Source organism: Malus sylvestris, chromosome 16 (assembly GCF_916048215.2).
Source record: "Malus sylvestris chromosome 16, drMalSylv7.2, whole genome shotgun sequence".
Lineage (NCBI taxonomy): Eukaryota > Viridiplantae > Streptophyta > Magnoliopsida > Rosales > Rosaceae > Malus > Malus sylvestris.
This window is the reverse complement of record NC_062275.1, coordinates 18655386-18676627: the sequence shown is the minus strand read 5'-3', so window position 1 is coordinate 18676627 and position 21242 is coordinate 18655386. Positions and strand designations below refer to the sequence as shown.

Here is a 21242-nt window from a genome sequence, read left to right as displayed (position 1 = left end):
AAGGAAGCAGAAACTATGAATAATGATAGAGATATTAAGAAAGTTGGTGTGAGATTTAAAAGGATAGATGATGGATTATATAGAGGATTCTGAAGTGATTAGGTTGTAAATAATGTCACGTGGCATACCGTCTTTCGTTAAAAATCTGATCGAAATCTATCCTAAAAGATTCTGAAAAGATAACGACACGTGACATGACAGCATTGGATAAAAATCTTATCGAAATCCATCACTAATAATTATTTTTTCTGATAATGACACATGACGCAACAAGAATAATTTAAAATCTGATCGAAATCTATCCTCAAAGATTATGAAAAGATAATGACACGTGGCACAATGACATTGGATAAAAATCTTATCGAAATCTATGACCAATAATAGTCGTTTTGGGTAAATGACATGTGGTGCAACGAGAACGATTTAAAATATCTTATCCGAAATTACAAATAAATTTATTTAGTATTATTTTGTAAAAAAAAAATTAATAATATTTTATTGCCTATTTTCAAGGTTATTCAAGTTCAATGGTGAAGATGCAAAAGACAGTTACTGTTCATTAAGGCAGTTACTGTTCACATGGTGAATTGAATAGTGGATTGCCTGGAAGGAGGACTCCAATGATGAAGTTGCTCTTACAACGCTATCTGAAAGATAACAAAACAAGAATAATATCAAGGAAACTACATTTTCTTTGTCAAGTAAAATCTACGGCAAGTAATGAACAAAATACAAAGTTCTCAACTTTAATTTAATTATTATCAAATATTGAGGGAAAGTAGCAACTACCCAGAAATGTTTGCTCAAAATTAATTGATAATATGAATAATTTAATTACACAACATTTACAAAACCCAAAGTTCTTATAGCTTAATTTGATCTTACCATTTAATTGGAAGAACTAAAAATTACACATAAATGTTTGCACACAATTAATTGATGAAACAACCAATTGGGCAATCAAAAATTTCAGATGAAGAAATCATACCAATGGGTTTCCATTAATTTCGATATCAAAGTTTAACTTTTTGAGTTGCTCCAAATCGTTCCCCTACCAAAAACAGAAACAAACCACCAAAATAAGGAGCTCTGTTGGTTCCCAAATATTAACAACTGTTTCACGTGTACCCTTCATGAAACAGGTGGTGATCGTTGCTACTAAGCAGGATTGAAGATTGAGTATCTGATTATTATAAGAATTAGAAGTCATCTTCGAGAAGAAATCAAATACACAGGGATAGGCAATCAAACTAATGGTGCAGTGAATGACAGCCACCTACTCCCTCCCTCTCTCTCTCTGTGCAAAGGCGGCATTGCTCTCATTCACCAAACCCTCATCGAACGACAGCCACCTAGACCCATCCCAATCCGTCCCAAACCCATAGGACAAAATTAACCTTCCTAACTTAGCATCATGACCGCTTCGGATCTAAAAACTTTTGGCACAGAGAGTGCACATGCATAATTAAAATTCACAGATCTAGTGCATGCAAGCGTACATTAGAAAAAGGAGCCAGAGATTATTACATTTTACCTTGGGTTTGAGATCCTTAAGTTTTTTCCAAACGGACTTGAGATCCTTAAGCTAGGAGTCTCAATTTCAAAATCCAAATCAGAAGATAAAACAAAATTGAATGAACTATGAAGACAATTTATTCTCCACCAGAGTTGGAACGAAACTAATGAGATTAAATTGAACAAAACCTAACTCAATTGAAGCTATTCTCTGAAAATCTTCCGAATCAAATTAATAAAACAAAAATAATTTTTTTTAAAAGTTGGAAATCATAAGAAAGCATATTAAAGCAGGCAAAAAAGACAGACAGAGCATAAACTAAGAGCAGATTTCCTCCAGATTTGCTTAAGAAGTTGAGTACAGATTGTCTTCTAATGCAAAATCATCAAGTGAGTTCTAATCTAAAGGCTCCTACTTTAAAATTAGACGTATTTATCAAACATATAATTTAATAATCCTCACGCATGTAATTATCATAAATAATCAAATGCGAAACCATTTACTTGGACAAATCTTATAATTGCTCAGTTTGTTTTTTACTTTCCAAAGGCAAACCGCTTATAAACATATATATAATCTTCGGTTGAGAAAGTTTGTTTTATGGGGTTTTCACTATTTTCGAAATCCATATCAAATTTTGTAAGGAAGAGAAAAGAATTTACCTTTGGGAAAGTCTGAACGGTTGCTGTGGTTGGTAGAATCGAATTGAGATTCAACTTTCAAATATGAAGACTTTAACCCACAATTCTTTCTTAACTTTTTAGCTACTTCAGCTACATAACCCCAAAAAAATTAATTTAATTATAGTTAACTAATATGGGTTAAGATTAATAAAAAAGCTTGGAAATTTCAGATCTAAAATCACACCTCAGGCTGTAAGTAGAATAAGAAATATGGAATTTCAAAAGTCAAAACCACTCACCTTAAACACAGAGGTCTTCGCAGACTTCAAAGAATAGTCACAAACTCGAAAAACCCGATCTCCTGAAATCGAAAACAAAACCAAATCAACCATCATAAGAATAACTTTATTCCATATTATCAAATTCTAGTCAATTACAAAAAACAAAACAAAAAAAGGATGTTTAGCACTGAGTTTTCTGGGCACGAAATCGGTTCGGAGGACTGACCTGCAAGCGTTTCGGGGAGGCCTGGAAGCAGAGCTTGCGCATTTTAAATTCTGCTCCGCTCCTGGAATTTTTTAGATTTGAGCAGAAAATTTGGGAAGGAGAAGAATTTGATCGGAGAGAGTGAAAATTCAATCTACTTCAGGATCAAACACTAAAGTACGAAACTTTACCTTTTCCCTTCTCAAATTTGACATCTTCGAGAGCTCCACCATACTTTTGATCGTCGTATCTGAGTTCATTTGTGGGTGTCGGCGACTTGCAAGGATGGTGGATCCACGAAATGGAGGTTGGTTCGTGGGCAGGAGGAAAATTCGATATGGGTTCGTGTGGAGGTGCATCGGTGATTGTTCGATGGATTTAACTGAGATGATGAAGAGGAATGGGGTGAGCAGCGCTGGGGCTAGGTTGAGAGAAATGGAGAAAGAAGTATCTCGAAATTGAGAAAAATGAGAGAGAAACAGTGCTAGGGTTGTAGGAAATGAGCTTACAGAGCGAGAGAAGGGAAGGAATGGGGATTTGAAGGATGGTTATCGAGAGAGAGTCGGGAAGACAGAAAGAGGGAAAGAAAAGGCGGTGGCAATTTTGTAAATAAAGTGAAATTCGGCTCAAACCTACAGACACAATTATCCCCTAGCTTTTAAGAATTATCTTCCCAACCCAGCCCATATCTGATGGTTTTGTTGTAAATAGCGTGAAATTGAGAGGCAAATAATTGACTGTAGCTGAATGAACAATCAATCCCTCCTTAATTGTAGAATAGATAATTATGATTTTTCTTCACAACAATAAAAATTTGGGATGCATCAGATTAGATTTATGAGAAGAAGAGTTTTTTTTTCTTCTTTCGAATCAAGAATATTATGAATTATGAAAATTTTAAGGTATATAATAAGGGTATGAAGAAAATATGAGGCCGTGACGCCCAAGGCACGTGCCTTGTTCGCTTTGCCTTTAGGCTGAATTTGCGTGGCATAAATGAGATCGTGTGATACTTCTCTAGCGTGGGACAAATGAGATATTCCGAGACCCTTAACGGCTAAATCTTGGTCATTGAGTGTTTGACCAAGATCAAATGGTTCAAATTTCATGATGTTTTAACATTTTAAAGAAGAAAAATAACATTTTTGGGGACGAGAATTTGAAATTGATGAGACTATTTATGTACTAGACGAATTTTGAATTGCTAATTTGTTTATCTAATTTGGTGAGAATTTGCTTATTTTGTTTTGACATAGAGGAAGCAGAGATTTGAGAGGATCAGCAAGGAGCTTAAGATGACAAGGGTATTTTCTACTTTGGTAGATGAAATGAAAGCCATTGGAAGCACTGCAATAAAGGGAGAACCACAATGTACGGACGTGATGAAGCCGGTGGCCCATAGTGAGAGGAGTCCCATGCTTATTCTTATGGGTGGTGGAATGGGCGGTGGCAAAAACACTGTCCTCAAAGATATTCTCAAAGAGTAATTTTCATACACGCTTGCACCTTGTTTCCATGTCTAATATTGGGCGGAACAAATTTTCTTCATGACTAATGCTTCTACTTTCGACTTGGACAAACTATGCAAGTTGACATCTACTTCTTCATTCAACATTTGTTAAAACTAATAAGTTATCCACGTCAAACCAATCTTAGAGACCAAACGAGGCATGAGGATCAATTAGTGATTAATGCAGTGTGCTTAGTGTGCATGTCCATATTTGGCAAATCATTCTGGTCAGGAGCAGTAGCAAATGCTGTGGTAGTACAGGCAGATGCTTTCAAAGAGACGGACGTCCTTTACAGAGCCCTTAGCTCTAAAGGCCACAATGACATGCTCCAAACCGCTGAGCTAGTAATTAAATCTCTCTCTCTCTCTCTCTCTCTCATTTAGTTAATTTTGTTTATCACAATTTAACCTGGGAGACAGTGACTTTAGATTTCTAATCTCGGATTGATTAATCGCCTGGCTAGATCTTAGGTTGTAGGTGCTCGAAATTTGATACTTAAAACCATAAGGTCCAAGCTCTGAATGACCATTCTATACTCTAAGAGCAGTTCCACCGGAGGTGGATAGCCCAGCACCCTGTTTAAAAACAAGGCCAGCACATTGTCAATTTACTCCACCCCTTCAACTTGACTGGCCCCCAGCCCAAGTTGGTCTCTGGACCAGCCTAAAATAGACTGACCAAGAAGCCGGGCTGTTTGCCTGGCGTGTGCATTTCACGGGGCCGTGGCGTGAGTGCCCTGCAGCCTTTCAGAGGTGGGACCCCTATCGCAGGCGCACTCAGAACTCACCCCAAGTAGGCGACGTGGCTCACTTTCTGCCGTTGGATTTCCAACGGCTAGTTTTTCTAGACCGTTGGATTTCCAACGGTAAAAAAAATTTAAATTTTACTTTTAAAATAGACCGTCTGATCAAAGATCAATGGTCCATGTTTTTTCACAAAAAATTAAAAAAAAAGGCCCAACAGTCAGAAATATGACCGTTGACCACGTGGCAACTCCCCGGCTCTTGGATTTGAATATTTTACAAATCCAACAGTCCAGATTAATTAACTATATTAAAATTTATTAAAATTTATTAAAAATACAGAAAAATTTAAAAAAATACATAAAATTTAAAAAAAAATACATAAAATTTTTTAAAATGTTAATTTTTTTTTCTATAAATACCTAACCCTCATCTTCCACCTTTACACCATGTTTCAATATTTTCTACACTTTCTATACTATCTACATTTCAATATTTTCTACACTTTAAGAGAGAAAAATGTCTTCGTGGAAGCTCATTAAAGATGTTACGTTGTGTGAATGTTGGGTTCACACTACTCATGACCCGATTAGGGTAATGAGATGGATAAGCGAGAAATGTGGAGTAAAATTACGAAAGCGTTTTGTGATGCACATGGAAAAGATGCCAGAACTAGTCAAGGTCTTCAAGGTCGTTGGAAAAAACTCAACGCATCCTTTACTTGTTGGAAAAATGTCATCTTTCATGCTTCCGGTAACCTCCGTAGTGGGACAAGTTTAGCGGATCCGGTGACAATATTTTTATTTATTTATACGCATTCCACCCACATCAATATTTTGATTTATTTAATTTCCTATGTAATTTTTATGTTATTTCTTATGTAATTTTTATATGCATTCCACCCGCATCAAAATTTTAATTTATTTAATTTCTTATGTAATTTTTATTTAATTTCTTATGTCATTTTTATGTAATTTATATGCATTCCACCCGTATCAATATTTTAATTTATTTATTTGTGTTACACCCGCATTTTTTAACACTATCTTATCCCACATTTTTATAGACACTACAAGCTCAAGCATTCTACAATTCAAAGAACCAAAACAAATCATTCACCATATGGGAATGTTGGCAAATTGTCAAAGATTGCCCTAAATACAAAATTGTGGTAACCAGTCCAGAAGTTGTCATGCACGGCGTGGGTCTACATAGTTCGCCATAACCAGACACGGCCGAACAAGAAGCCGACACATTTCAAGATACGGAAGGGACGCCTAAACAAGTGCCCGAGACCCAACCAACTCGTCACTCCCTCAGGCCTCAAGGTAAAAAGGCATCAAAGAAAAAAGGTAGTTCTTCCAAAAATGACTACACTAAATATATGGAGGAACTTGCTCGCCAAGGTGAACTGAACATGGCACGGGAAAAGGCTAGAGATGAGAAAAAAGTTGTTGCTATGGCAACAATAATAGCAGCTAATGAGGCCTGTGATGCGGCGGCTAAGAGACAAAGAGAAATAGTTAATCGAGAGAACGAGCTGGTTAGACAAGTACTTCATCGAGAAAATGAAATGCTTAGAGAAGAAAGGATGGCTCAAGCAGATCGTGACACTATGAGCGAGTCTCTAGTAGGACTATCTCCAAATTCAAAATATTTTTGGACATCGGAAAAAAGAGATGTCGTGCAAAGGAGGTGTGCAAGAGATGCGGAAACAAGTCAAGGGGGTTCTACCTACACAAATCATAGCAACCAAGATCCTAGCACCACATATCCTAGCTCCAGAGACTTTGTATAATTTTTATGTAATTTCTTATTTGTTTAGAATTTTATTTAATTTCTTATGTAATTTTTATGTTTTTTTCTTTTTTTCTTTTGAACTTTATTTAATTTCTTATATAATTTTTATGTTATTGAGTTGTTTATTTTTAAAACTTTATTTATTTTTATTTAATTTATTATGCAATTTTAATATAATTATTTATGTATTTTTGTACTTTATTTAAACACGTGAAATAAGATTACATAAACTCACCAAATAAACCTAAAAACAAAACACACTACATAGAATTACATAAACTTTAAAAAAAATACACTTTATTTTTCAACCACAAGCCTCATTTTAATTATCTTCGCCTTCATGCAATCTCCACTGGTGCTCAATCAAGTCATTTTGGCGGGTTACGTGCCAGTATGGCTCTTGTACATCAGTGTACCGCTGAACGATCAATTCATTGTAATGTCCATCGCGTTCCAACGGCTCGTGTTGCACGGGATCTTCAGTCCGGTCATGAGCACAGTAGATACGTGTTCTTGAGTTGTTCATCGGATTCGGCTCATATTCATCGACGACATCATAATCATACTTATCTTCAACAATCATGTTATGGAGAATAATACACGTCATCATGATGGATCGAAGAGCCTCGATATCAAACATTCTAGCTGCAGCCCTGACAATTGCCCAACGAGCTTGCAGGATACCAAAACAACGCTCGACATCCTTCCTACACCCTTCTTGACATTTTGCGAAGTGTTTTTCCTTTTCAGTCTGTGGATGTGGCACAAATGTTGACCACCTTTGGTAAATGTCATCTGCAAGGTAGTATGATCCCTCGTATTGGGTACCATTAACCCAATATGTGCATCTCGGCGATTTTCCTTGCAGCAGATCGTCGAACACTGGGGATTGGGCAAGGACATTTAGGTCTTTCTGAGCTCCTGGAACACCAAAAAAAGCATGCCAAATCCATGTATCAAATGAAGCCACCGCTTCTAAAATGATGATTTTGGCTCATTTTCTGTCGCCATAAGCTCCTTGCCACGCACTTGGACAGTTTTTCCAAGTCCAGTGCATGCAGTCGATGCTTCCAATCATGCCAGGGAAGCCTCGCATCTCACCCTTCCTCAAAAGCCTTTGCATGTCCCTTGGCGTAGGTGTCCGAAGGTACTCATTGGTGTAGAGGGCTTCAATTGCAGAGCAAAACCGCATCAGGGACTCCAAAACAGTTGTTTTTCCCATCCTCGCGATTTCATCCACTTGATCTGCAGATGCTTCATATGCAAGCATTCGCAAGGATGCCGTAATTTTTTGCTCGGGAATAAGACTTAGAACATGAAAAGCATCATCTTTTTGCACAAAGTATGGATCATGGTTGCAAATAGCACTCATAATTTTGTTGAACAAATTTCGTTGCATTCTAAAATGATGTCTAAAAACATGATCAGGGAATATGCTGTTGGGAATAAAATAATCTTCCAAGAGATCTTTACCTCGTCTTTCCCTTTTTCTATCGAAATTTGCAACACGTCTTGGTTTGGCTATCTAACCTACAGCTTCCATGACACGGCGGGAATGTGAGGCCCTCTGCCTTCTATGGTGATCATGCTCATTTTCCTCCATGAAGAAAGCCTCATCTCCACCTCTACCTTCCTCGAGATTGGCCAATTCTGACTGTCGTGCCAACAACCTTTTCTGTTGCTCCTGCAACTGTGTATACACTCTCCTTGAAGAAGACATTGTAATAAGAACTCAAGATTTGAAAACGATGAACAAGGATTCTGAGCAAAAGAAGGATTGAGCTTAGTGTGAGGATGGATGTAGGGATGTAGGGTTTATATGGACAAAAAAAAAAAGATGAGGTTCTGGACAATGCCACGTGGCACTACGTGATTGGTTAAAAATCTTATCGAAATCTTGACTAAATTATTGTAAACTGGAAGTGACACGTGATGTGTCGGGATTGGTCGAAAATATTATCGGAAATCTATCCACAAAATAGCACGTTCGGATAATGACATGTGGCATGACGTGATTTGTGGAAAATCTTATCGAAATCTTGGCTAAATTATTGTAAAACGGAAGTGACACGTGGCGCGTCGGGATTGGTTGAAAATCTTAGCGGAAATCTATTCACAAAATAGTACGTTCGGATACTAACACATGGCGTGACGAGATTGGTTAAAAATCCTATCCAAAATTAAAACTATTTTATTTTTTTATTCTTTTAGAAAAAATTTAAAAATATTTTAAATGGGCTGGGTGTCAGCGCATTTTGTAGGGGTGGAGATCGTTTGTGGCAGCGTATTTTTTAAGGGTGGAGATGCATTGGCCTATTACTATTCATTGGAGTCTGTTACTGTTCACTGAAGTGGATAAATGGGTTGGGTGCTCGCACAAAGTCCTTAGGAGTGGACTTGCTCTAACAATCAACCACGTCAATCAATGGGATAAAAGTGGAAAATTTTGAGTAAACTGTAAGATTGAGGTATTTTCAAGGCGCACGTCATGTTATCCCTGCACAAAGAATTTCTACATTATGGTTATATATATGCACATATTTTGCATTATACCCTTACATTAGTTAATCAAACGTCGCAATTGATGTCATTATAGTTTGTTGATGCATAAAATCAGTGAGGACTTTGGTACAACAGAAAGTGTTAAGTTTGTGACCTTCGCTAGATTGCTCCGGTCATTAGTGTGGATAAGTATGCAAATGGATAGAGACAGGGAAGCAAACACAAGATTACGTGGTTCACCCAGATTGGCTACGTCCACGGAGTAGAGGAGTTCTCATTAATTGTGAAGGGTTTACACAAGTACATAGGTTCAAGCTCTCCTTTAGTGAGTACTAGTGAATGATTTAGTACAAAATGACATTCGGAAATATTGTGAGAGAATGATCTCTATTTATAGAAGAGAGTTTCTAGTTTCATTATGACATTGACACGTGTCGTGTTGTGATTAGCTTTTGATGTTGACACGTGTCGTGCTATGATTGGCCTTCTAGTTTGAAGGAAACTCTTCTGGGTCCTTGATTGTATAACGTTGACCGATGCTCAGTAGTTTCGGTATTGGTCAAGTATAGTACAAACAGTGCTCCCCTAAGTTCCCGAGTGAGGGAAGCTCATCGGTTAGGGACTTGCAAGATCCAAGCCATTGAGTAATCACGAAACTTCTAAGTACTGAAGTGTGGTATCATTTTCACTTACCTTATATGTCTCATATGTAGATGTGGCATCTTCTCTAGAAGTACTTTTTCTCCATCCAATGGTGGTATCTTTAACTGATAAAGATGCACAAGGTAATGTATCAATTTTACTTGAAGCTTACTTGTAGTTTAGGGCTTGGTCAAGTGCGATACAACCCCTATAGTAGGAGTCCCCCAAGTCGCCGAGCTAGGAGATTTGCCGAATGAGGTAACATATAAGGTAAGCAATCAGATTTCCAAGCAAGCAACCTGGATTGGAGGTTTGACTTCGGCTTCCGGTTGATTGTTCTCATTTTCCTTGTGTCGTAAACAGCAACAAGGATAAGGAAAAACAAATGGAGAAGAGATGATATGAGATACTTTTGCTTTTAAAGAAGTAACTTTCCACAGGCTTATTCTTGAACTGGGATGGAGGGTTTTCTGGTTTCCTCTAGAGTATAAGGCCGACTCAAGAATTTGAGGGTCAAAACAAGTCCATTAAATCTAGTACGTTCGACCTTGATGATATAGGATACTTTTGCTGTTGACAAAGTAGTGGATGTATTGGCACGTGTTCTGTTACACTTGTCTCCACATGCTTCCTTGTATCCTTCTCACTTGCCCTATCTGTTCTTCAGGCAAATGTGGTATCTCCTCTAGAAGCATAAGATGTTGAAGATGAATACTCGAGAGCAATGCCAGGTAAGTAATCAGGCAAGGAGTTCCAGGCAGTCAGTTCCTAACTGGAAGCTTAATTCCAAGTGCTGACTGATTGCTCTATTTCTCCTTGTCTTGCAAGTAAGAACAAGGCTAAAGGAAAAGACAGGGAAAAAGCATGATATGGGATACTCTTGCTCTGGTGTAGCTTGTTTGCAGAGGTATTATCGGAGGGAAAAAAAGCTGAGTATTTCAAGAGACTCTGCTGAAAGTGCCCTCTCAGATGTGAAGAAAAGTTAAGCATTTTTTTTATTTGCAAGTCTACCTGGCTGTGGAGGATGAAGGTCGACATATATAAGAATTGTCCCAACAGCGAGTGGTAACGCTGTTTCTTTACCCTTCTCGATCATAGCAATGTAGTGGGAGCTGCAAGATTCATGTGTTTTAACTTTGTCAGAGCACTTTGAAAAAGTGGTTTGTGGTATCTAGAAAGCTGATGTTGCGTGTGAAGATTGTAAACAAGCTTTATCCAAGGAAATCTAGCTCTCGAAGTTCGGAAAGCAATCCTGTCGGGGATCTGGCTCTCGAGATTCGAAGAACAGTGCCTCTTCGATTTTTGAGAAAGCAATCCTGTTGGGAGTCTGGTTCTTGAGATTCGGAGAGCAGTGCCTCTTCGATTTTTGAACTAGTAATCCTGTTGGGAGTCTGGCTCTCGAGATTCGAAGAGATGTGCCTCTTCAATTTTTGAACAAGTAATCATGTTAGGAGTCTGACTCTCGAGATTCGGAGGGCTGTGCCTCTTCGATGTTTGAGTAAGCTATCTTGTTAGGAATGTTTTCTCGAATGTGAGTAAAGGTTTGGCATTTTTGCCAATCTGCCTTGCCACGGAGCACGGAGGTTGACACACATAGGGACTTTCCAGTTATCAAGCAGTGGTGCTGTTCCTTTACCCTTATGGGTAATAGTATGGTAGCTAGACCTTCAAAATTTATGTGTCTAAACTTTGTCAGAGATCTTTGGCAAAGTTATCTGTGGTACCCAAGGAGCTGATGTTGCGTGTGGGGATTGTTAACATATTTTACTTAGGAAAATCTGCTTCTCGAAATTCGGAGAGTGGTGCCTCTTCGATTTTTGAACCAACGGCCTTGTTGCCCTTTCTTTTATAGGGGTACCAATTGTGTGCAAGAAGTACGTTCAGAGAGTTATTGCTTGTAGGAATTTTCCTCTTATTTTTGTACTTCAGAGATTTATTGCATCTCATTTCACCTTCATCATTTCTGAGAATGTCTGGCCCATCTGACCGTTGTTTTGACTTAAACTTTGGTGAAGAGGCAGCCATGCCCTCTTAAGACAACATATGGTGCCCATCCTTCTTATCCCCTACTGTTTCTCTTATCGTTGGGGAATCTGTGATGAAGAATGATATGACCGCTGCGGTGGTGGCCAGGAACCTTCTCACTCCCAAAGATAACAGACTACTTTCCAAACGGTCTGATGAGTTGGCTGTTAAGGATTCTCTGGCTCTCAGTGTTTAGTGTGTAGGTTCTGTGCCTAATACGGCTCAACGCCTATTTGCTCGAACCCGCCAAGTTGAATCATTGGCGGCTGAAGTGATAAGTCTTAAACAGGAGATCAGATGGCTTAAGCATGAGAATAAACAATTGCACAGGCTCGCACATGACTATGCTACAAACATGAAGAGGAAGCTCGACCAGCTGCAAGAATCTGATGGTCAGATTTTACTTGATCATCAGATGTTTGTGGGTTTGTTCCAAAGGCATTGATTGCCTTCATCTTCTGGGGCTGTACCGTGTAATGAAGCTCCAAATGATCAACCTTCGGTGCCTCCTCCTTCTGGGGTTCTGCCTAATACTGAGGCTCCGAATAATCACCCTTCGGTGCCTTCTCTTTCTGGGGCTCTGCCGACTGCTGAGACTTCTCCTGAGCAACCTTTGTGAAGGCTCCCTCTTGTTTGTTTATTTTGATTCATGTATATGTATGTATTTGTAACTTATCGGAGATATCAATAAACAAGCTTTGCTTCATTTCAACGTATTGTGTTAAATACACCAAGGCCTTCTTCACTAAGTTTTTTGAACTTTTTCTTTTGTTGAAGCTTGTATGTTGAAGTTTTGTGAGTGAAGCATGTATGTTGAGGTAATGCTCCCTTAATTTCCCGAGTGAGGAAAACTTCTCGATTGGAGACTTGAAAAATCAAAGTCACTGAGTGGTCGTGAGACTTCCGAGTATCAAGGTGCAGTAACATATAGCAGGAGTCCCCCAAGTCTCCGGTCGCGGGAGTTGATGAAAGAGGTGTCTTGCTAGTAGCCAAGTTTTCAAAGTAACAAAACTTCATCATTTTCCTTTCTAAGTGGTAGCCCAAAACTACTCCTTCATATATATTTGTTGTGAAAGTTGTTATGTCCAAAGAAGATGAGGCCTAGATAATTTTTTTTCTTTTTTTTTGAATTTTTGAATTTTCAAATTTTTGAATTTCGAATTTTTGAATTTTCAAATTTCCGAAAATATATATATATTAAGCTTTATAGGTGAAGCTTTGTAGGTGAAACTTTGAGGTTGAAGCTTTGTTGGGTATCATGAATTGATTTTACTTCACACTATCTTGATCCAGATAGTGTGAAGCTTTTGTAGGTGAAGTTTTTGTGTTGAAGCTTTGTAGGTGAAGCTTTTGTGGGTGAAGCTTTTTTGGTGGGTGAAGCTTTTGTTGGTGAAGCTTTTATGGGTGAAGCTTTGGTGGTGGGGAAAACTTTTGTGGGGGAAGCTTTTGTGGTTGGTGAAGCTTTTGTTGGTGAAGCTTTTATGGGTGAAGCTTTTGTGGGTAAAGCTTTTGTGGGTAAAGCTTTTGTTGGTGAAGCTTTTATGGGTGAAGCTTTTGTTGGTGAAGCTTTTATGGATGAAGCTTTTATGGGTGAAGCTTTTTGTAGGTGAAGCTATTGTGGGTGACGCTTTTGTAGGTAAAGCTTTTGTGGTGAGTGAAGCTTTTATGGGTAAAGCTTTGGAGTTGAAGCTTTTGTTGGTGAAGCTTTGGAGTTGAAGCTTTTGTAGGTGAAGCTTTTGTGGTGGGTGAAGCTTTTGTGGGTGAACCTTTTGTGGGTGAACCTTTTGTAGGTGAAGCTATTGTGGGTGAAGCTTTTGTTGGTGAAGCTTTGGAGTTGAAGCTTTTGTTGGGTACCATAAATTGATTTTGCTTCACACTATCTTGATCAAGATAGTGTGAAGCTTTTGAGAATTTGTAGTTGTCCTCCATTGATGAAGCTTTTGTTGGTGAAGTTTTAGTGGTGAAGCTTTGTTGGGTACCACGAATTGACTTTGCTTCACACTATCTTGATCAAGATAGTGTGAAGCTTTTGAGAATTTGTAGTTGTCCTCCATTGATAAAGCTTTATTGAATTTCCTCTTTTTTTTTTTGTTTTTGTTTTTTTTTTGTTTTTTGGGAAACTAGAAATTTGAAAATGTGGGAGAGACAACATATACAAATTTTGCTTCCACACTGTTGAGCAAGAGATTGTGATGCAAACCACACCTTGTAGTAGTCGAAGGTTTGGATGAACCATATAAATTGAATTTGCTTCGAACAATCTTGAATTTGCTTCGAAGGTTTGAGAATTGTAGTTGCCCTCCATTGATGAAGCTTTTGTTGGCACCATAAATTGGTTTTGCTTCACATTGTCTTGATCAAAAGTGTGTGAAGCTTTTGAGAATTGTGGTTGACCTTCATTGATGAAGCTCTTGTTGGCACCATAAATTGGTTTTGCTTCACACTATCTTGATCAAAGGTGTGTTAAGCTTTTGAGAATTGTGGTTGAACTCCTTTGATGAAGCTCTTGTTGACACCATAAATTGGTTTTGCTTTACACTGTCTTGATCAAGAGTGTGTGAAGCTTTTGAGAATTGTGGTTGAACTCCTTTGATGAAACTTTTGTTGGCACCATAAATTGGTTTTGCTTCACATTGTCTTGATCAAGAGTGTGTGAAGCTTTTGAGAATTGTAGTTGCCCTCCATTGATGAAGCTCTCTCTTGTTGGCACTATAAATTGGTTTTGCTTTACACTGTTTTGATCAAGAGTGTGTGAAGCTTTTGAGATTTGTGGTTGAACTCCTTTGATGAAGCTCTTGTTGGCACCATAAATTGGTTTTGCTTCACACTGTCTTGATCAAGAGTGTGAAGCTTTCTACGAGTTGTAGTGTTTGCATTGTTATAGAGGGGAAATGTCTGAAACAGATGCAAGATGGCTGAATAGCTTAATCTTTGTATGCCATGCACTGAAGTTGTTGTTGGCTTGCAATAAGACTTTGTTGGTAACTATAACTCTTGTTGGGCATAAGTGCTCCCCTAGTTGAGTTGTCAAGCTTGAGGGTTTTTGATTATTTGTGAATGCTAGGAGTTCACATGTACAAGTTGTACCACTCGTTTTCTGGTAGGTGGAATGAATTGTGGGTTGCTTTCATCACTTGGTTTGTGGTATGAGTTCATTCATCACCTTTCATCACATTTCATCACTTGGTTGGTGGCATGAAGATGAGTTCCTTCTTCACCTGGTTGGCGGCATGAATGGCAAGTTGCCAAATGATATTAGAGTACGGGTTATACATTTCATCACCTGGTTGGTGGCATGAAGGAGAGTACGGGTTATACATTTCATCACCTGGTTTATGGCATGGAGATGAGTTCCTTCTTCACCTGGTTGGTGGCATGAGTGGCAAGTTGCTAAATGATATTAAAGTACGGGTTGTACATTTCATCACCTAGTTGGTGGCATGAAGATGAGTTCCTTCTTCACCTGGTTGGTGGCATGAGTGGCAAGTTGCCAAATGATATTAGAGTACGGGTTGTACATTTCATCACCTGGTGGGTGGCATGAAAGAGAGTACGGGTTGTACATTTCATCACCTGGTGGGTGGCATGAAAGAGAGTACGGGTTGTACATTTCATCACCTGGTTAGTAGCATGAAGAAGAGTACGGGTTGTACATTTCATCACCTAGTTAATGGCATGAAGATAAGTTCCTTCTTTACATTTCATCACCTGGTTGGTGAGAATAAGGGCAAGGTGTCTAGGCACATTGTAGCAAGTGTCGAATGACACAAAATATGTTGAACCCTTTCAAAGCACATTTGGCTTATGTATGAATGTGTTGGAATGTATGATTGAACGAATATACTATGAAGTTGTTCATTTATTTGTATAGTCTTGTTGACATATAATTAGACTTTGTTTCATGTTGGAAGCATTCATGTTGAAGCTTTGAACCCGAGTGTTTCATTGCTAGGAATGTAAGATGATTAGGACCGAGTTGTCTGAATCACTTCTTTATTGAATTCATGCCAAATAATCTTTGTTACATAGGATGCCGAATGGCTGAAGCTTAACACTTGTACAATGTGAGTTTACTTGTAATAGTACTTCAAGTGATCAGCGTTCCATGGATGGCCAAGGGTCTTCCCATTAGAGCTTCTAAGCTTGTAGGAGCCAGGGCGACTGATGCCAACAACTTCAAACGGTCCATCCCGATTTGGACTAAGTGTTCCTTCACTCGGGACTCTGTCGCAGAGTAATCTTTTCTTCAATACCCAGTCCCCCACTTTGAAAGAACGTGGTTTGACCCTTGAGTTATAGTAGTTGGAGATGCGCTGCTTGTAGGCGACATTCCTCAAGTGAGCCTGGTTTCTGTGTTCCTCAACTAGATCTAAGTTAAGGGTAAGTTGTTTGTCATTTTCGCTTTGCACATAGTTCTGGACTCGGAACGTTGCTTGCTCAAGCTCAAATGGGACAACTGCCTCTGTATCAAAGGCAAGTAAGAATGGGGTTTCTCCTATTAATGTTTGATAAGAAGTGCGATATGACCAAAGAACTTGGGGTACAAATTCTGGCCAACAACCTTTAGCCTTGTCCAAGCTAGTTTTTAAAGTTCACTTGATTATTTTGTTGATGGCTTCAACTTGTCCATTAGACTATGGATGAGCTGGGGAGGCAAAACATAAGTTGATGTTGAACTTAGAGCAGAACATCCTGAACTTATTGTTGTCGAACTGTCGCCGTTATCAGTGACTATTGCATTGGGAATGCCGAATCTGTAAATGATGTTCTTTCATACGAAGTCTTCTATTTTTGCCTCAGTAATGGTTGCCAGGGGTTCTACTTCGGCCCACTTTGTGAAGTAGTCAACTGCAACGATTGCATAGCGAACCTTGCCCTTCCCTGCAGGCATTGGGCCGATCAAATCCAGTCCCTATTGGGCCAAGGGCCAAGGGTTGATCATAGAAATGAGCGGCTCGGGAGGGGAGTGAGGAATAGTTGCGTAGTGTTAACACTTATCACATGAGCGAGATATTCTGATGGCATCTTGGTGGAGTGTTGGCCAGTAATATCCTTGGCGAAAAGCTTTGTGTGCTAGGGATCGAGATCCAGCATGATCTCCACAAACTCCTTCATGTATTTCTCGAAGGACAGTTTCCGCCTCTATAGGCGTAAGGCATCTTAGGTATAGTAGGTTAAAACCCTGCTTGTAGAGTTGGTCATTAATGATCAAGTAACCGGTAGCCTTGTATCGAATCTGCTTAGCATGGACTTTGTCATTTGGAAGAGTGCCATGAGCAATGAATCTATAAATCGGGGTAATCCAACTATCCCCCTGTTGTAAGTTACACACTTCTGCAGCCATGGTGCTTAGTGCTGCCAACAATTTAACCTGAATTTTTCTCCCAATCTTGTCTTACACTGCTAAGGTGAGGCAAGCCAAAGCATCTACATGACTGTTTACTGCTCGAGGAATTTGGGTGATCTGGTAGTGGAAGTGCTTGAGCAACAATTGTGTTTGTGCCAGATATGATACCATGGAGCTATCCTTAGCGTCAAAGTTGTTGGTGACCTGGTTAACCACCAATTGGGAGTCATTGAAGATATCAATTCTGTTTATACCATATTTAGGGTCTCCGTATTTAGACCTCGTATAAATACTCGGGGGACTCAAATGTAATTATGCAATAAGGGAAGGGGCAAATATGTAATAAGTGAGGAGTCCTTATTCTATAAAAGGACTCCTCATCCTCACAATTAGAGAGAGGCCAATTCCTAAGGCTCCTCTCACCCCCTCTCAACGCTCTCACTCTCAAAGCTCTCTCTCTCCGTCAAATAAATACAATCAGTGTGGACGTAGCCCAAATTTTGGGGTGAACCACGATACATCTTGTGTTATTTACATTTCATACAGATTCACGGCCGGATTTACGTTGTTCCAAGACCTCCGATTTTGTGCATCAACATTTGGCGCAGTCTGTTGGAAACGATACGAAAAGTTGTGTCGGTTTTCCTTCATATTTTCACCTCCACTGTGAATCTGCAAAATCACAAAAAACTCATAAACAGAAAAGATCCAAATCTGAAACACTCCTCAGCTCTCTCTCTCTTGTTTCTAGGGTTGTGTGCTTTTTAGTCATGGAGATCTGCATCAAGATGGGTGGTCCTGTTTTCGTCATTGGCTTGTCCTGTTTTCTCCCACCTCGCCAGAAAATGGGCAACCAGTATTGGCCATGGCGTAAGAGAGACTGAGAACGTCAGCTCCAACCATGACAGTGACATTGTGGAAAGCTGGACCGAAAGTTGGGCCACTCTGCCACTAACCCTGAAAACCCAGAAGGATCAAACTACTAGAAGCTTAAGCACACCAATTTCCGTCGTCAACCTCGCAACCCCCGCCTCTCTCAGTCGTCAGTATCACTTATGGCTCCCCCCAAAATTCTGCTCTCCGGTGACGTTTCCGACAACCTAAAGCAGCTCTTCAAACGCGTTGTTTTGATCAACAAATCGACGATGGGTCCATTCGACCCGCTGCTCTGCGTGGGCCAGTTCTTCCTTAACTCGGCCGACCAGCTCGACAAGTTCAATGATTACATCGATCTGGGTCATGCGGCCTGTGCTGTTTTCCTCCGTTGCTCTTGTGTGTTTACTTCTGTGTCCTTGGCTCTATCATGGATCCGTATACCCCTACATAAAGACCCAACAATATGAGTACATACATGTTTACATATGGCATTCAAATGAACTGTTGTTGAACTTGTAAATGTTGAGCTTAGCAAAAGCAGACGAACGAGATCTGTACCTATATGACATACAGAGGCCGCGACAGTTGCTGTTGATTTTGCTTCAGGAACCACTAGACCGGATGCTCATAGTTGTTGTCTCTCGGTTGTACGCTGGAGTTGAGGGAAAAGTTTTCAGTCACAGTAGTGGTTTTATTATTCAACTCTCAGATCATCATTCATCAATAAAAAGGGTTACGGGTTTTACCTCAACATTTGCAGATCCTTGGTTGAGCTGAGCTGCTGACTCCGGGTGTGTTCTTGTGTTGTTGTATCGGATTTGAAACCATTAGGGCTCTTCCCACTGATAAACCACATGCAGGTGTTAGTGTTTGTTCCAGATCTCTCTAACAAATAAATTGGACACTGCAACCACAAGATTGGAGGATGATTTTACCTTTGGGTTTCCGTTTTTCCGATTTTCCACCACGGCGGGGTACTCACGGCGGTGTGTTGTTGTTGGGTTATGGACGGCTACGGATGCATCAATCTGCGAGGAAACTGAGACATACACAGAACAGTCAAATGCATCAGTCACAAACATTTTCATTTTACTCTTGGTGATGAAGTTAGCAGAAATGGAGCTACATCTTTACATTTGAACGAACAAAAGGAGAAATGGCATGGCTTCGTTTTTACCTGCAAAGGGGGGATTTTTGGACGAACTGTTTTAGTTCTGCTCGTTTGGGTCTCCGTATTGCGGACCAGAGCCCTATTATAGAGGAATCAGACATGCCTGTGTCGCTCCACCATGGATGGGGTTTGAGAGCAAATCGAGAGAAATGCGAAAAAAAAAATAAATGGAAGGGAGAAGGTTTTTGCATTTTTTTTGGAGTAATGAAGGAGAGAGAGCAGAGATATGGGGAAATGAGAGAAGAAAATAGAGAGATAAAAAACCTTTTCAGATTTTCTAGAGAGAGGACGATGGGCATCTTGGATTGATCTTCACCCTTACTTTGGAATCCTATGGAGCTCCCTGCCGTGATGCTTGCCACGTGTCAAAGCTGGTGTATTCCCAGGTCTATTCATGGGACTCGGTTTGCATTAAAGAAAAAGAAGAGCCGTTCGGCTCGGGACCCAATATTTGCCGGATTTTTTTTTTTTTTTTTTTTTTTTTTTTTGAAAGGCATGCAGGCTTTGGTCATATCTCCATCAAGTGGGCACTGTTATCTGATAAGTTTATTTTAAAAAAATAAAAAATAAAATATTTTGCACGCCAGCTGCCCACCACTTGTCACACGGCATGCCAATTGCATGCCTTTCCAAGAAGCGAATCCAATGCTTTTCCACAACTAGTGCTAGGAGTTGGTGCACATGTGCCGTGCACATGGCCTTGGTTGTGGGCCGGTTCTCCATGAATGGGTTAGAGGCGTTTTGTCCAGCCACTTCATTGTCCAGCCAGGTACTATCTTTCTTTGTTTTAGTTTTGTTAATCATTTTCACTTTTATAATTATTATATTTTAGTTTAAGTTTATTTCATTTTTATCATATTTCTTTTATTTTCTACACCTTGAGGACAAAGTGTGAAATAAGTTTGGGGGTGGGAAAGTAAATTTTAGTTTTTTTTTTTTTTATTGTTGTGTCCGTTTAAAAATTTTCATTATTCCTAAGTTAATATCCATAGAGTATTTTAAGCGTTAGAACAAATGGACATGGTGAAAGTTAATCCCACATTAGAGTCTTTTCTATGTATCGTTGCTTAGACACTAATTCATGAATTATACTTTGAACTTTGCACATCACACCAACATGGTTTGTGGGGAGTGAGATTGAAATACTTGCTTTTAGTCTAAATTTATTTTTATTTTTTATTTTTTATTTTAAGTAAAGTCAGTTATTAGTGTGAAAAAAAAAAAAAAAAGTAATAATTGTCTCACCCGAGGTTTTGCCTAGTAACCGGGCCAGTCCTGCCTAATCAGCAGTGATTCTCGCGTCAAACGGTAGAGTTTTGGCATGAGGCAGGGTGGTTAGTTGGTTTCGTAGCCTTTTCAGCTCGGGTTAATAAGTCCTTAGGGGTGTTCTACACCTAGTGTCCTAAAGCCCTAGTGGTTTGGGAGTCATTGACCTAAAGCTTGCTACATGGGTTGGATCGAAAGCTTAAGTAAACCGACATTGCACGACCACTACTGTTACTGGAGAAAAAAAAAATGTTATATATAAAAAAAAAAAAAAGTGAAAAAGAAAAAAAAAAAGAAAAAGAAAGAGAGTTATATTTAAAGTTACTATGTGTGAAATAAATAAGGACGAGAGGTAAGGGTTTTAGTCGAGTCTCCTTAATTATGTTGGTTCACTTTACACCAAAGGAAGTTTGTGAATTCTTTTCTAATTGATTCTAAATGGCTTAGACTCTGTGATGGGATTGGTTGGAACTTTTGAAAAGATGTTCTAGTTTTTAAAATTTGCTATGGATTGCAACTTTGAAGGTGAAAATTTTTGTCAGTTAATTTTAGCTAGTTAGTTTGTTAAGTTTTTATTTTTGTTTGAGTCTTGTTTTGCTTGAGGACAAGCAAAAAGCTAAGTTTGGGGGTATTTGATGAGTAGATTTTATATTATATATTTTACCCTAATCTTAGTATATTTTGGTTAATATATTGGAAGAATTTTGATACTTTGAATTGTATTTTCAATATAG

General features: G+C 39.1%; 2 long non-coding RNA genes and 1 pseudogene across 3 annotated transcripts; 1 reads left to right on the top strand and 2 right to left on the bottom strand.

The window, feature by feature from the left end:
• The window catches only part of LOC126609179 (calmodulin calcium-dependent NAD kinase-like), a 44561-nt pseudogene that overhangs the window by 6833 nt on the left and 16486 nt on the right, over positions 1-21242 (top strand).
• On the bottom strand, positions 2262-3173 carry LOC126607089 (uncharacterized). Of its 2 annotated transcripts, none has more exons than XR_007617493.1 (4): positions 2817-3173; positions 2647-2707; positions 2439-2500; positions 2262-2289 (listed from the first exon to the last, which is right to left on the bottom strand). It is a non-coding gene; the product is annotated as an uncharacterized LOC126607089 (long non-coding RNA). The 2 variants fall into 2 exon arrangements; XR_007617494.1 differs by having other exon boundaries at positions 2439-2497.
• On the bottom strand, positions 18450-19490 carry LOC126607088 (uncharacterized). Its single transcript, XR_007617492.1, has 5 exons — positions 19206-19490; positions 19007-19110; positions 18818-18913; positions 18630-18723; positions 18450-18514 (listed from the first exon to the last, which is right to left on the bottom strand). It is a non-coding gene; the product is annotated as an uncharacterized LOC126607088 (long non-coding RNA).